Here is a 15,454-nt window from a genome sequence, read left to right as displayed (position 1 = left end):
CACCTTGGGCACCTCGGAGGAGAGGCTGCCTGGGGCTCTGGCTGGGCCCTGCCATCTCTCCGCCTCGGAGCTGGCGCCCTGCTGTCCCTCCACCTCGGAGCCGGTGCCCAGCCGCTCGCCGCTCCGCACCATAATGGGGGCTGCGAGGTGCTGGGCCCCCGGCTGGATCTGGGGCAGCTTATCCTGTGGGTGTCTCTGTTTCTTCGTGCCAGGATCGTCTTTGGCTGCACCTGGGCAGGGTGGAGATGGGGTCAGGCTTGCAGTGAGGGGGGGCACCCTCACACTCAGCACCCCCCAAGGCAGGGGGTGCCTGCCCCAGGGCCTGCCCGGGCCCACACAGCTGTCCTGCCCTGGGGAACAGTGCCCCCCTCCCCCCTTGGGCTGGTGATGAGTGTGAGGGAGTGTCCCTTTGTCCCCCTGGGACTCCAGTGGGGGGAGAGAGGGGAATTGCCCCCCCCCCCCGGCTCCAGCTGGACGTACCAGAGCTCCTGGGCAGCTGGGTCTGTCCAAAGAGCTGCTGCCTCTTGGCCTGGCGCTGGGTCGGCTCCGCCCTGGCCGCCCCCGCACTCAGCACCTCTGACACCTTGGGCCATTTGATGCGGGTCCCCGGGCCCCTGGCCCTGGGCTCCAGGTGCTCCTCTACCAGGTACAGGTTGTCCGTCAGCCTGGTCTGCACTTCAGCCAGGAGGATCTCCAGTTCTGTGACGCTGAGCAGGGCTGGTGCCCACCCTGGCTTCTCTGCCTCAGGCCCTGCTGGCCCCAGCCCGTACGGTACAAACGTCCCGCTGATGGTGACACTCCTAGGGCGGGCAGAGCAGAGAAAGCGGGTGAGGGGCACGGCGGGGGGAGACAGCGCCCGCTGGCGTCTGATGTCACTCGATGGTGGGTCTAGCCCATTGGGGCCCCAGCCCCTGCCCGGGTCAGTGCGGAGTCACAGCCGCTGACGGCAGGAGCTGGGCTAGGAAAGCCAACCCGTCCTTGCACGGTTTGGCTGGAGTTGCTCGGCCGCTTTCGCAGGCCCAGGCACCATCCTGCAGCAGCCATTGGCTCCCCTCACCCTGCGCGTGGGCTTAAGGTGCCTTTCTGCTCCGTTTCTGCTTCCCATCTTCCAGGCCCCGTCCTGCCCCCGTGAGCATTTAGAGCAGCCTCAGGGCTGCTCTAACTCACATTCACCCCATCGGACCTGGAGAGGGCAGAGACTCACCACAGTGCAGCGTGACCCAGCTATGGCCCTGATCCGCCCCCTATGAGCCTGGGCAGGGGCGAGGACACAGAGAATAGCCACAGTGCAGCACACTCCAGCCGCGTCCCCAACCCACCCACTCCGCTGGGTCCTGGGAGCAGGGCCCCCATGCCAGACCCACACCGCCTGGGGAGGCTGCTCTGCAGGGGGAGTCCCACAGGGCCGGTCCCGCCAGCGCTTGGCACAGCGGGGCCTGAGTGTGAGTGAGAACCGGGGGGGCGGAGAGAGAAGGACTGGGCATGGGGGGCACTCACGGCTGCTCCTTGGCGGGCATGACCTGCCTCTTGATTGCCTTCTGGAGGGCGAACTTCTCGGTGATGCCGGCGACGGAGGTGATGAGCGAGCGGGCCTGGTCCCGCACCTGCCAGTCCGCGTCCAGCAGGGCCCGGGCCAGCGGCACCACATCCCTGTGACTCAGTAGCGCCATCTCACCCAGGGTCTCCCAGGCCACCTGCCGGGTCCGGGCGTTCTCGCTGGCAGTGCCCTGGTAGAGGCGGGCAGCGGCCTCGGCCTGCAGCTGGGGTGGCAGCACGTAGGCCTGGCAGATCTGCACCAGGGCGGTGGTGCACAGGCTGTACGTGGAGAGCGGCCCGTCTTCTAGCTGGCTCAGCACGGCCCGCAGGACGGACTCCAGCGTCACCTCGCTGGGCCGGTGCCTCAGCCAATTCTTGGCCACGATCTCGGCCAGCACGTCCCGGGGCAGCTCTGGGTCCACAAAGGAAGTGGGCTGGTCCTGCGGCTTCCGCTTGGCCTTCCCCTTCTCTGCCGGCTCCTCCCACCACCGGGACGCCGCCGGCTCCTGGACCGGGGCTGGCTTCCGCGGTGGCAGCCGCCGGCGCGGAGTCACCTGGAGGGAGCACTGGAGGTGCGGGGGCGTGCCCAGTGGCCAGAGCTGGGCCCTGATGACGGAGTTAGGAATGTAGCCGTCCGGCCCGATGAGCCACGGCCGCCCTGGGAGGAGATGCTTCTGGAGCAGCGGCACTAGCTCCCTGTGCGCCTGGGGCTCCTCGCCGCCTGGCGCCTCCACGGGAGAGCACAGGGGCCTCTTGGTGAGTGTCCGAGCAGGCCGGAAACCCACAGCGAGCTCTGGCACCCCGGCGGGGGCCTCTGGGCCAGGAGAGGGGCCTGTCTCTGTCTTGGCACTGACCACCACCCTGGCCACTCTCTTGACCAGCATAATCTCCCGGTGGCTGGTGAGGGCCTCCATGCCTTGGTAGCAGTTGGACTTCTCGCCAGCCCAGAGGTACCTGGGCACGAAGACCGTGTCGAAGGACAGGAGGAAGTTGGGGAGGAAGGGCAAGGGGTGCTCGACCACGTCATCCTCCACCTGCCAGGCAGCCAGCGCCTTGAGGTGCCTGCCGGGCAGGTACTCGAGGCAGGAGATGAAGTAGATGTTGGTGCTGCAGCCAAGCAGCAGGTCGCCCCGGAGGCTGGCGAAGCAAACCCGGCTGAACTGCAGGCTGGTGTCGAAGTCCACCAGCAGGACGCCTGTCAGGGACCACACCCTCACTGAGCCATCCGCGCCCCCCGTCAGCAGCAGCTGCAGCGGGTGGCAGTAGTCCAGGGAGGTGACGGAGCAGGAGTGTAGGGGGCAGGTCTCCAGCCAGTACGGGTTGATCTTCCTGGGCACCAGGGTGGCCTGTCTCCAGAGCCGGAGCCGGTTCTGCTCGGTCAGGGCGCAGAGGTAGCCTGGCACCAGCAGGAGGCTCTGGATCTGGCAGCCGGTGCTGGGGATGACGACCAGGGGCCGGAGCTCCAGTTCGCTGCCCATCAGGCCCACGTCGGACAGCACGATCCGCTCGTCCGTGCCATAGGAGCAGAGGAGGTTGGACTCCGGGGAGTGGTAGGACAGGTCCCCGCAGGCCGACAGGCTACACAGGGCGCCCACCCCCCCTTTGTGGATCTGCCGCTCCGCCAGGCTGTGGGCGTGCTGGGAGACCAGGCGCACGTGCCCGCTCCGGTGCCCGCTGAACACGAAGCCGGAGGGCTGGGTGCCCAGGCCCAGGCGGCAGAAGGCCAAGCACAGCACCTTGTCGTCTCTGTTCTCTGTGGTGCACACGATGTACTTGGCTGGGCTGGGGCAGATGGTGGTGTCCAGAACGTAGACATCGGCCGTCCCCACGGTCACCACCAGTTCCTCCCGCTCTGGGTCATAGGCGTAGTCCAGGGCCTTCTCCAGCCTGTGGAAGGGCCAAGTTAGGAGGAGCAGCTCCCCAGTGACAGACGAGAGGAAGCGGGTCACCCCGTCCTCCGTCGTGGCCAGGATGCGGGCTCTGCCAGGGCCGCACGGCACCCGGGCCAACCTGCGCAGGCCAGAGCCGGGGGCGCTGAAGAGCTGGTAGAAGTTGTGCAGGGTGTGGAGGGAGAAGCCGTGCTGCGAGCGGCAGTAGAACATCCGCTCAGTGACGAAGCGCAGCTGGAAGACCGGCTCGCCCACGTCCAGCCGGCGCAGCAGCTCGCAGGTGCCCAGGCCCCACTCCTTGAGCAGCCCATCCAGCGACGCCGTCAGCAGGGTGTGCATGGCCGGGCGGCACACCACGCTGGTCACGGTGCTCAGGTGGGCCTTGAACTGCTGCTCCTGGCGTCCCGTCTCCAGGCTCCACAGCTTGACGTGCCCGGCCAGGTCGCCCACATAGAGGTGGCCCTGGGGCCCGTGGGCGGAGCAGCAGGTGAGGGAGACGCCCGAGCTAAGCTGGAAGGCCTGGGTCTCGGCCCGGCGCTGGCAGTCGTAGAGCCGAATGGTGTTCTCGCACAGGGCCACCAGCGCCCGCACGTCCCGCTCCACGCTCAGGCAGTGCACAAACTCTCCGCCAGCCACGCTCACTGCCCACGAGATTCCCAGGCCTGGCGCGGGCCCCGGGCTGATGGCCCAGAAGCTAATGGCGCCGATGGCCCCCGTGACCAGCTCACCTGTCTCTGGGTTGTAGCACATGCTGGTGACGGAGTGTGGGCAGCGGACGGCCGTGAGGAGCGGCAGGCCCTGGCTGTGGTCCCCGAAGAGCCGCAGGTGCAGGTCGTCGCAGTAGGTGGCCAGCAGGCGCAGGCTAGGCACGTAGGACAGCTGCAGCACCTTCACCCGCTGGGCCATGGGGAAGTCCTTCTCCACCACCACGCTCTCGTCCTCCACGTGCTGCAGCCAGACCCGGGCCTGCAGGGGCATGCTTCATCAGGGCAGGGGAGCAGAGCAGGTCGGGCGTGTGTGCATGCACGTTTGTGTGTGTACAGGGCCTCGCACGACAGGGCCCTGCGCGTGTACGTTTGTACAGGGCCTTGCACGACAGGGCCCTGCGTGTGTACATGTGTGTACAGGGCCTTGCATGATGGGGCCCTGCACGTATACATGTGTGTACAGGGCCTCGCACAATGGGGCCCTGCACGTGTACATGTGTGTACAGGGCCTCGCACGACAGGGCCGAGCATGTGTGTGCGCAGAGGAGGGGCCCCAACCCCATCCCGAGGCCCAAGCACAGCTGTCATGATAAACGATCATCAACCATCAGCATGACTGAGGGGCTTTGCACCCCCAGTCGGCCCGTGAACTGCGGAAATGCCATCTGTGCTGGCTGACGGGTGCCCAGCCATTGCCAACTGCCTGTCGATAAGAGCAGGTGGCAGCTGTTGATCAGTTCTCAGCGCTGCGCCACTGGCCCGTGGCAGCTGGGTGCCATTGCTGGCGAGTGCCGCGAGGCCCGTTGAGTGGCCCAGTTCCTAGCCAAGACTTGGTGCTTTCATAGCAATACCTGATGGAGCTGCTTGAAATTCTCCACCCAAAGTTTTAGGTTTTTTTAACCAAACCGGCTTTTTTCCAAACATGAAACTTCGGGGTGAGTGGGGGAATGATCGGGATTGGTGACGTTTTCTCTTTTTTTGCTCTGTTTTCTGCATTTATTTTTCCCCCTATTGCAATCGGTAACGCTGATGTCTTTGTGTCATGTGCCCCTCCGTGTTCGTACTGGAGGGGGGCGGTTTCCGCGAAGAAAACGGTTCTAAAATGATTTGGGGTTAGCAGGGCAGCCGAAGGTTTGATGGAAAATGCGCCTGGTTCAAAATCCTTTCCCCTGCTTCTCCAGCAGCTCCCCTAACACAGAGCCAGAGACGGGGAAGTGAAAGAGAGACAAACCATGCATCTGCTCCTCTGAGTACAGGGCTGGTGGGGAAACTGAGGCACAGGGGAAGTGCCTTCCTGACAGTCAGTGCAGATTGTCTGACTCCCAGTGTGGGCCGAGCAGGGGGGTCAGGACTCCTGGGTTCTGCTCCTGGCTAGGGGCAGGGAGATGAGTCGTGGGGTTAGAACAGGGGGCCTGGGAGCAGGGGGCCTTTCCCAGAGCATTTCAGGCTCCACCAGCCGCTGTCCCGGGGGCAGGGGGAAGAGGTGGAGGACGCAGCCCCCCAGTGCGGCAGACCGTGGTGGAGGGCATGAGGGGCACCAATCCCCGGGGGGGGCTCTCACCTGGTCCTGTTTCACCCCTGGGCCTCCCCAGGAGAAGCAGACGAAGACGTTGGTGGTGGCAGTCGGGTAGAAGCCAATGCAGGGCATGAGGTGAGGGTGGCGGCTGGCCCGGTACACGAGGGAGGGCCTGTCGCTCAGCAGCACGGGTGTCCCTGGCCCCACCTCGGGCAGGTCCTGCACAGGAAGGAGGGACAGTGAGGGCCATTTGCCCTGGTGCCTGTGACCGCAGGTGCTGCCGGCTCTGACCAGAGGGGGCTGCCCCCTTGGGGGCTGAGGGTGCAGGTTATTGCTAGCGATGGAGCCCCAGAGGAGGGTGGAGCAGCACCTGCCCCCTCCAGCTCCCGGCAGACCCCGGCAACAACTGTCACGCTCAGGGCAGCTCCCCCTTCTCTGAGTGATGGGCTCAGGCTCCCTGCAGACCCAGGCAGCATCGCTGCGTCACTCACACTCAGGGCAGCTCCCCCCACCCAGCGACAGGCTCAGGCTCTCTGCAGACCCAGGCAGCGTCGCTGCATCACTGACACTCGGGGCAGCTCCCCCCACCCAGTGACGGGCGCAGGCTCTCTGCAGACCCAGGCAGCGTCGCTGCGTCACTCACACTCGGGGCAGCTCCCCCCACCCAGCGACAGGCTCAGGCTCCCTGCAGACCCAGGCAGTGTCACTGTGTCACTCACACTCAGGGCAGCTCCCCCCACCCAGCGACGGGCTCAGGCTCCCTGCAGACCCAGGCAGCGTCGCTGTGTCACTCACACTCGGGGCAGCTCCCCCCACCCAGCGACAGGCTCAGGCTCTCTGCAGACCCAGGCAGTGTCACTGTGTCACTCACACTCAGGGCAGCTCCCCCCACCCAGCGACGGGCTCAGGCTCCCTGCAGACCCAGGCAGCATCACTCACACTCGGGGCAGCTCCCTCCACCCAGTGACGGGCTCAGGCTCTCTGCAGACCCAGGCAGCGTCGCTGCGTCACTCACACTCGGGGCAGCTCCCCCCACCCAGTGATGGGCTCAGGCTCTCTGCAGACCCAGGCAGCGTCACTCACACTCAGGACAGCTCCCCCTTCTCCAAGTGATGGGCTCAGGCTCTCTGCAGACCCAGGCAGCGTCGCTGGACCCAAGGCCCAAATCTCACTGGAAGGAGGGTGCAGTGTCTGTACATCGGCCAGTCCCTGGGGTGTCTGCCTGGTTCTATGGTGCATCTCTACAGGAAAGTGGCAGTTTGCAGCAGTAAATGGGCCCCTGCTTCTCCCAGCCTCACCCCGTTACCTGTGACCTCTGCAGCTTTTGGCAGATCTGAGATTTCAAGTTCTTCCATTCGGGGACGATCCTGGCAGCTCCCGGCATTGCAGCGCTGGCGACGGGCAGCTTGTCCCGCGCGGGCGAGAAGCAGCAGCTCCAAGCAGCCTGGGCGCCGGTGCGAATTCCCTGCTGGGGGAAGGGGAGGGTCCCAGGGGCTGGATTCTCTAGCTGGAGAGCAGGTGCTGCCCAGAGAGCTTCCACGTTCAGGATGCCAGAGTGGGGACAGGCCCGTGCCCCATTCCCCGCCCCCAAGCCAGCGGGGCCCTGGGCGCGCGCAGCGTGGGACGTTTATTCTGGTCTCAGGGGCACAGAGCTCTTTGTGGGTGATGCTGTCGGGGGGGGAGTGCGGCTTGGGGGGTGAAAGCCCCTCCCAGCAGGAGAGGACAGCGCACTCTGGGGGGTCAGCGGCATCTGCCCCCTGGCTTGTGACCTTTGGGGTCAGGTTCCCGCATGCCTGGGGCTGCCCGCCTGGCACCTCCCTTTCCCGCCTGCTGCGGGGGGCCCCCGGCCTCGCTGCCGAAGTGCAGCCCAGCGCCCCGGATGTGGGGGCGGGCTCGTCTCACCCCGCGGCCCCCCGGGGTGCCATGGGCGGCCGCGCAAGGGGAGCCTGGTTCGGGGGGCACCAGCGTTACCTGCCCACACCAGCAGCAGCATTGTGACATCACCCAGCTCCCGCTAACGCGCCCATGGCCGTGTCCATCCACAGGAGAAAATAGTCCCTCTCCCCTCCCCCACCCACCAGAAACCAGTGAACAACATCATCCTGTAATGCAATAGCAGCCCTCACCCTGTACTAATTAGCACTTAATTGGGATCACTGGGCAAGGGCGAGACTGTCAGGTTCCTGGCGTGTGTCTGTCCAGGGCCTGGGCAGTGGGGGGGCCTGGCCCTGGACTGAGGTGGTGTTACCGTAATACACCTAATAGCAATAGGAATGTACAGCGCCTGGCGGAGGGGGAAGCCTGGGATTCCTAGGCACCAAGATACTACACCCGTTAATAATTATCACTAATGAATGTAGTTATGTGTAAGTACAATAGTTTATCCCCCCCCCCCCCCCCGCAGCTCCCTGTTCCTGCCAGCGCCAGGACGGAGACTCCGGTTCATTTCCTGGCACCTGGGTCTCCCCAGCCTCGCTCTGAGGTGATGGAAATGGCCCTGCATGGGGCAGGGCATCAGAGAACCAGGCGTTGATGCTCTGCCCAGCCTGGCCCTGCACACACCCCTCTGTTAGGCCTGGGGCTGCCCGCTGCACTGGGGGTTGTGTCCCGTAGCTGGCCCCTCGCCCCCAGGATACCTGGCCTGATGGATCAATGGGGGTTCAGATGCTGACATCTCGCTCTTGCCCCCAATTCCCGATCTCGTCCCATCTCTGGGCCCAACCCCCAGCAAGTCTCACCCCCTCCCCCCCGCTCCTCTGCTCCCCAGACAGATCTGCTCGCTGAGCACTCAGGCATCTCCTGTCCGGGCATCTTCTTGGCCACACTGTGGGTACCACTGGCTGTCCAGCCATGCTGTGATAAAGCAGATTAACCGCAGGAGGCACTGCACCCCTCTTCACCCACAGCCAGGCCCCTGGGATAGCTGCAGGGGCAGGAATCCAGGACCTACCTCCCCTGGGGTTTGCACTGGCAGTGGTGCCAAGCCCTAGTGTAGGCACAGTTTGCACCAGGGCACGGTGATTTGCACTGTCACAGTTTACACAGCCATGATTTACACCTGTGGGAGGTGGGAGGCTGGGAGCCAGGACTCCTGGGTTCTCTCCCGGCTCTGGGAGGGGAGTGGGGGCTGGTGGGTTAGAACAGCAAGGAGGCTGCGGGATAGAGACATTTCCTGAACACTCCAGTAGCTGCTGTTGCGTTTGGGGGCATCGGGCAGGCGGGGAATGAAGTGTCAACACGGACAGGCAGAGGGAGGCAATGAACCCAGTGTCAGGTGCCGGAGCCCCCTTCGTCTCCCCGCTGCTCTGACATCCCCCTTGTGATGTTATTGATATAATCTGGGAATACAGAACATGGTTGCAACCAAGGTCCTGTAGTGGCACCAAATCTTATGAAAAGGGGGTCATATAAGCTGTCTAAGACCAGGCTCTGGGTTGCTGGTTATGACTGTTCTGTCTGGGTGCACGTGTCATTTTGTAGTTGAAGTTATGAGTATTGGCTCTATACTGTCTGTATTTCAAACTTGTGCTGGGCTTCTGGGTGACACCCCAGACAAGTTGGTGTTAGCTCTGCCTAGCCTGCTTGATGGCCCATTAAGGACCATCAGCTACACAACTGACCCATGGAGAGGAGGCAGATACGCCTTGTAACTCAGCAAAGTGCAGGGACTTGCCCATGTGACTGCAAACTCCATTTTGCTGTAATTTTCCACAGTAAGAACAAAAAGGTTCTTACACCTGGAAAAGCCTATATAAGGCAGAGGCCTCATCTCCATCTGGTCTTCAACCCTGCTTCTTACCTCTGGAGGGACTTTGCTACAAACAGAAGCTCTGCACAAGGGACTGATGACCCATCCCAGCGGGGGATGTTCCAGAGACTTGATTTGAACCTGCAGTTTACTCCATCACTACTACAAGCCTGAACTAAGAACTTTGCCATTACTGGATGTAATTGATTCCATTTAACCAATTCTAGCTCTCATCTCTATCTTTTTCCCTTTATGAATAAACCTTTAGATTTTAGATTCTAAAGGATTGGCAACAGTGTGATTTGTGGGTAAGATCTGATGTGTGTATTGACCTGGGTCTGGGGCTTGGTCCTTTGGGATCGAGAGAACCTTTTTCTTTTGCTGGGGTTTTGGTTTTCATAACCATTCATCCCCAGGACGGGTGGCACTGATGGTGATACTGGGAGACTGGAGTGTCAAAGGGAATTGCTTGTGTGACTTGTGGTTATCCAGTGGGGTGAGACCAGAGTCCTCTTTGTCTGGCTGGTTTGGTTTGGGTAGAAAAACCCCAGCTGAGGGCTGTAACTGCCCTGCTTAAGCAATTGGTCCTGAATTGGCACCTCAGTTGGGTCCAGCCAGAACCGCATTGTCACCCCCCCCCCAGGCACTCACTCCAGACAGCCTGCCTGCTCGTGTTTGTGCAGCGTGCCGTCAGACAGCAGAGACGGGCACGGGGCCGTCCTGCTCCGCCCTGTTTGGCCTCCCAGAGGTTGCCCCCCCCCGCCCACACTTTGGGGTAAATTAGGGATTTTTCTTCTAGTGGGTCGATTACTGCTGGGCAGCCCCCAGATGGCTCCTTCCTTAGTCTAATTACTGATTAGGCTCAGGGTAAAGGCATAAGTGGGAAGGGAGGGCGGGCAGGACTGAACTGTTTGTCTCTGTCAGTGTGTGTGTGTGGCGGGGGGGTAGCACCAAAATTTCTCCTTAGGCTGGATCGGGTCAGAGCAGCCAGACTCCCCCCTGTCCCCCAAATTCTCCCCCCACATCCCCCAACTTCCCCCCCGGCACCACGGGGAGTGGGAGCAGGGCACCCCACGCTGCTCAGGCCTGTGCTGCATGCCCCAGACGGCCAGATGAGCCAGACCCGGATTAACCGGGTCATGCCGATTACCAACAGCACAGACTCCCCTCTGCAATCCTTTAATGGGGGGATCCATCAGCTTCTCAGCGCCGGAGCTGAGACCCCGCTGGGGGCTGGGCACTGGCACAAACCTCACTGGTGACGCTCGGACCCTGGCCCGGGGGTTGCACAATGGGTTAATAACGGGTTGTGTGGCTGCAAAGTGCTGGACAAACGCTTCCCGAGCAGCCAAAGGGAGTTAGGTGCTGAGGATGGTCCATGGGCTTTGGGTACATCGTCCCCTTCAGCCACTTGGACAAACCCCAGCCTGTTTGCACTTTCACTTCATTTGACAAATGGGCTTTTCACACTCGGGGGATGGGGACAGAGCATTTTTGCTGAAACCTTGTGTTAATTTACATATTAATCCAGTCGGACTGCAAGGCACCCCTGCCCCCAAGATCAGGACCCCCATTGTGCCAGGCGCTGCACAGACCCTGACCAAGACCTGGGCTCTCACAGTGCCGGGGGCCGCCCAGATGCAGGCCTGGCGCCAAAGAGCTTGCAAATTCATCATTTATCTTCAGCCTGCTTTCAAAGCCGGCAATCCCCTGCCCTCTTCCCAAGCTCGTGAACGCTGCTGCGTGCGTCTTCCGGCTCGTCCCAAGAGCAGAACCAGGGCAGCTGACGCAGGAGCCTCAAAACGCTTTCCAGGCTCCCCCCTCCTCCAGAGGATGCACAGAGAGGTTTTAAACCATGTCTTTCTGTAGGGGGTGTGAACAGGTGACAGGACCGTTTTTGCAGGGGTGTCATCGTGGGATCTCTGCTTAGCAGAATGTCGCCAGGTCACAGAGTGAGCACCTTTACCCACCCCAGGACAGAGCATTTCTACTGGTTTTATTAGACTGAGTGAAATCGCTGCTCACTCATTTAACAAGCCAGGTGTGTTGAGACACCTACAGGGGAGCTGGGTTAGTTGCAGGTGCGTGTGCTTTGGGTACTGAATTAACGGTAACCAAATCTCTACGTATCTGTTCCCTGTCTGCTTTGCTGGGTATGTCACTGGGGCACTCATTTTTCCAGGACAGCCCCCTCCCCTATTTGGGGAACCGTTCATCTGCAGTCGGATTTGTTATCGGTCCCCAGCGAGGGGCAGGCAGTAGCCCTGCAGCTACAAGCAGCTGAGAGATTAATTCTTCATCTCCATTTCTGCTAGGAAGCCCCAGGAGGATTACCAAAGATTCGCTGGGTCACAACAATCCACTCATTTGTGACAGCTGGCTATGAACTGCATCCCAGGGTCTTTCAGGCCTGGCCACATTCACCTGAGGTGCATAAAACCTCCTCTTTCTGCACGATTTCACCAACATTTCTCCCTGGCCAATTGCTCGATGGTGTCTCACCCCAGGGCTATTTTTTGAGGGACATCAGAGAGGGCGAGGGACAATTTTCAAATTGCTCAAGCCAAATGACGTGGGTGGTGACTGTTAAGCAGTTGAGTAGGAGGCTGTGGCCAGGGACAGCTGGTAATGGGTAAACTCTTCCCTTGGCATTAAATGAGGTGCAGGAAAATCCAGGGGACACTGGTGATGTTATTAGCCCCAAGGGAGGCACCAGCCATGCGGCTCAGACAGCATGAAGTGGCCTGGACCGTCCACTGGAGACTCCCTGGATGTGGGCCTGTTGCCACCTCTGAGGTACAAAAACCTGGGGTGAGCACTAAGTGCATCCACCTGGCAGCTAGCAGTGTGCCAGGGGCACCCCAACAGGCTCCCGGTACAGCTGCCTCCACATAGGGGCAATCCTAGGAAAACCTGGCCAGCTGGCAGCCCTGCTCCCAGGAGCCAGGGCAGATCAGAGTGTGATGAAGTGGTGGGTTTTCTTGGTTTTCCCAGTGGGTTGCATGCAGAGGGGGTGGGACTCAGTGTCCCTGGGTGTTACTGGTTTAACGAGGAGAGGGGAGAGGGAGTTTGTTGGGACACAGGACCGGGGAGGGAAGTTTGGACCCCAGCCAATGGCCTGGAGAATGGAGACCCCAGAGACTTGTGACCTGGTGACCGGGTGGCCCAGCTCAGGAGTCGCAGCCGGTTCTGGCCAGTGGGGGACAATGGGCTGCGGGGAGAGGACCCCGGTGTCCTGACCAGCTGGTTCCAGCCTGAGGAGGGAGGAGAGAAGGCCCAGGCGACCCTGTGTCCCTGGAGAGAAGACAATGGACAGAGGGGGCTTGGGGCTGGTGATCTGATGCCCAGCTGGGAAGCAGGGGGGCTCGGGGCTGGAGAGGGGGAGCAGCAGAGCCCCCCTGGATGCAAGGAGACTGGGATGTGCTGGGCAGAGGGAGCCAGGCCTGAGGCCCTGAGAGTTTCCTGTGCTGGGTTCGGATGCTCAATTAACCCTCCTGTTTTACGCTGGCTGAGAGTCGCTCCGGGCTAGAGAACAGGGCCGGGGTGGGGGCATTATTCCCTCTGGGGGTGGAGGCCCCAGGGGCCCAGAGCGAGGGGACTCTGTGAGGGGGCCCACGGCAGAGACAGACGTGCTGAGGCTCAGAGAGGTGCGTCTCCAGGAGGTGGAGGGGCCTGACCCCCGGAGAGAGTGGCCCTCCAAGACGAGGTGTCGCACTGAAGAGGGTTCCCCCAGGGACCTCACGGGGCCAAGAGTGGGCACGACCTGGGAGTCCGTGACAATGTGGTAGCAGAGGATGGTTGGCGGATGCCCCCTGTAGACATGTGGCTGCAGGCGCAGGCGCTTCGCAGTGAGTGGCTGCCAGCGATAGAACGAGGGCATTGAACGGAGCCAGCTGGAAATGGCCTAGAACCGGCTCCGTAAGAGTGACCTGGCACGTCTGTGCAGGGAGAGGGGGCTGCGTGTGGGGAGGCTCCCTAAGGAGGGGCTGATTGCTCAGCTTGTAGAGAATTACCAGTCTGAGGAACAGGCTCCAGACCCCAGGGGCGCTCCCGGGGTGCCCGGAGAGCTGGGGAGTAGCGAGGAGACAGTCTGTGTAGCAGCTGGGAGTGTATCAGACCCGACCCCCTCACTCAGCACAGGGGGACCCCAGTCAGGTTTCTCCCTGGAGGAGCTGTGAAGGCTGGAGCTGGAGCTGAAAGCGAAGGAGCTGGAGCAGCAGAGGCTGGTGGACCATGCAGAACAGCGGAAGCACGAGTTGGAGTTGCAGGAGCGGTGGGCCAAGGGGGCGTGCTGGGGGGAAGTGGGGAAGAGCCCTGAGACGCAGTTTTGTGGGGAATCCAGACACCAAACTGGTGCCCCAGTTTAAGGAGGGGGGGATATTGAGACGAACAGAGACCCACAGAGCATAACGGCTTTGCTCAGCCGAAATGCAGGTGCGTTTACCGTAGCCCCTGCCCTGATAGTGGAATCATTCCTTCTAGCAGCAGCCTGCTCCTTGGACAACACATCCTCTGGGCTTGGGGAGGCAGTGTGGTCTCGCTGATGGGGCACTGGGCCTCAGGACACCTGGGGTCTATTCCTGCCTCTGCCACTGTTCCTGTGTAACTTTGGGCAGGTCCCCTTCTCTCTCTGGGCCTCAGTTTCCCCTTTGTCCATTCCGGCTGTGAGTTCTTCAGGTGCATGGACTGCTTCTCGCTCTGTGTCTGTGCAGTACTTTCACAACAGGGCCCTGATCTTGGTCAGGGTCTGGGCAGCGCCCAGCCCGATGGGGCCTGAGCTCAGTCAGAGTCTGTGCAGCACCTGGCGCCACAGGGGCCCTGATCTCAGTCAGGGTCTGTGCAGCACCTGGCACGATGGGGATCCCAGTAATACCACCATTGCCAACCCCTGTGGGCTGCAGCACAACTCAAGAGGTACCCTGGGCCTTGTGTCAGTCCCTGTGCCTGGGGTCATAGAATCATAGAATATCAGGGTTGGCAGGGACCTCAGGAGGAATCTAGTCCAACCCCCTGCTCAAAGCAGGACCAACCCCAACTAAATCATCCCAGCCAACCCAGCGAGGAGTCAGCAGAACCCCACACCGCAGATCCCTTCCTAGGCTGCCGTGTCCCTGCATGCTTTTGCCAGGTTCAAACCGCGGCCTGGACGCCTGGCTCCGTCTACAGTAAATCCCATTGGACGGGTTCCCCAAGAGCTTTCCCGCTGCTGAAGGAGAGCAGCAGGGAGTGGAGGGCTGAGCGGCTCGGCCTGAACCCAGAAAACCAAACCAAACCACGGTTCGAAGCAAAACGCAGTGGGTCGGGTTTTCTCACCAGAACCAAGAAAAGTCTGTTGGGTTAAACCAAATGTTTTGTTCAACCTGTAATTTTTTCATTTTTCATTTTGGGTCGGCTTCGGGTGTTTCTCACTTTCTTTTCTTTTTTTTACAGCGTTGAATTTCAAAGTGAAAAGCTGTCGAGAAGTCGGGACATTTCTTTGCAAAATGGCTGAACTGAAGCATTTTGACTTTTTAGAATTTTTCTCTCAGATTTTTCATTTCACACTATTTGCCAAATTCAGCTCAAATTCATTAATAGTTTCAGAGACACAAAAATACAATTTCCACAATTTATTATTTGCCAAAAAAGTGTTGCCCGGCTCTGCTTTGCCAGCAGCTGCAGCTCTGTCGCTTTTCCTGGAGCTGCTGACAAGGCAGCCAGGGTCTGGCTCACCCGGGAACCGGTTCTCAGCCGAGGTACTTGGCCTGTGGATCCACAGCGATGGCTCGGTCGGGATTCGGTCACCATGGGTCCCCCTAGAATTGGATCAGAATGGCCCATTTCCTGCCCGCTTTGCACTGGTGTGTGTGCAGGTGTGTGTTAAACCCTCCCCCGCTTGCCCCACGAAACAACAGGGGAATAACCCCTCCCCCGCTGGCCCCACATACACAATGGGGGATAACCCCTCCCCCACTTGCCTCATATACACAATGGGGCTAACCCTTCTCCCGCTCGCCCCACATACACAATGGGGGATAACCCCATCCCTGCTGGCCCCACATACACAATGGGGGATAAC

The sequence above is a fragment of the Gopherus flavomarginatus genome, chromosome 18, assembly GCF_025201925.1.
Source record: "Gopherus flavomarginatus isolate rGopFla2 chromosome 18, rGopFla2.mat.asm, whole genome shotgun sequence".
Lineage (NCBI taxonomy): Eukaryota > Metazoa > Chordata > Testudines > Testudinidae > Gopherus > Gopherus flavomarginatus.
The sequence above is the reverse complement of the archived record's forward strand: the minus strand, read 5'-3'. Positions refer to the sequence as shown.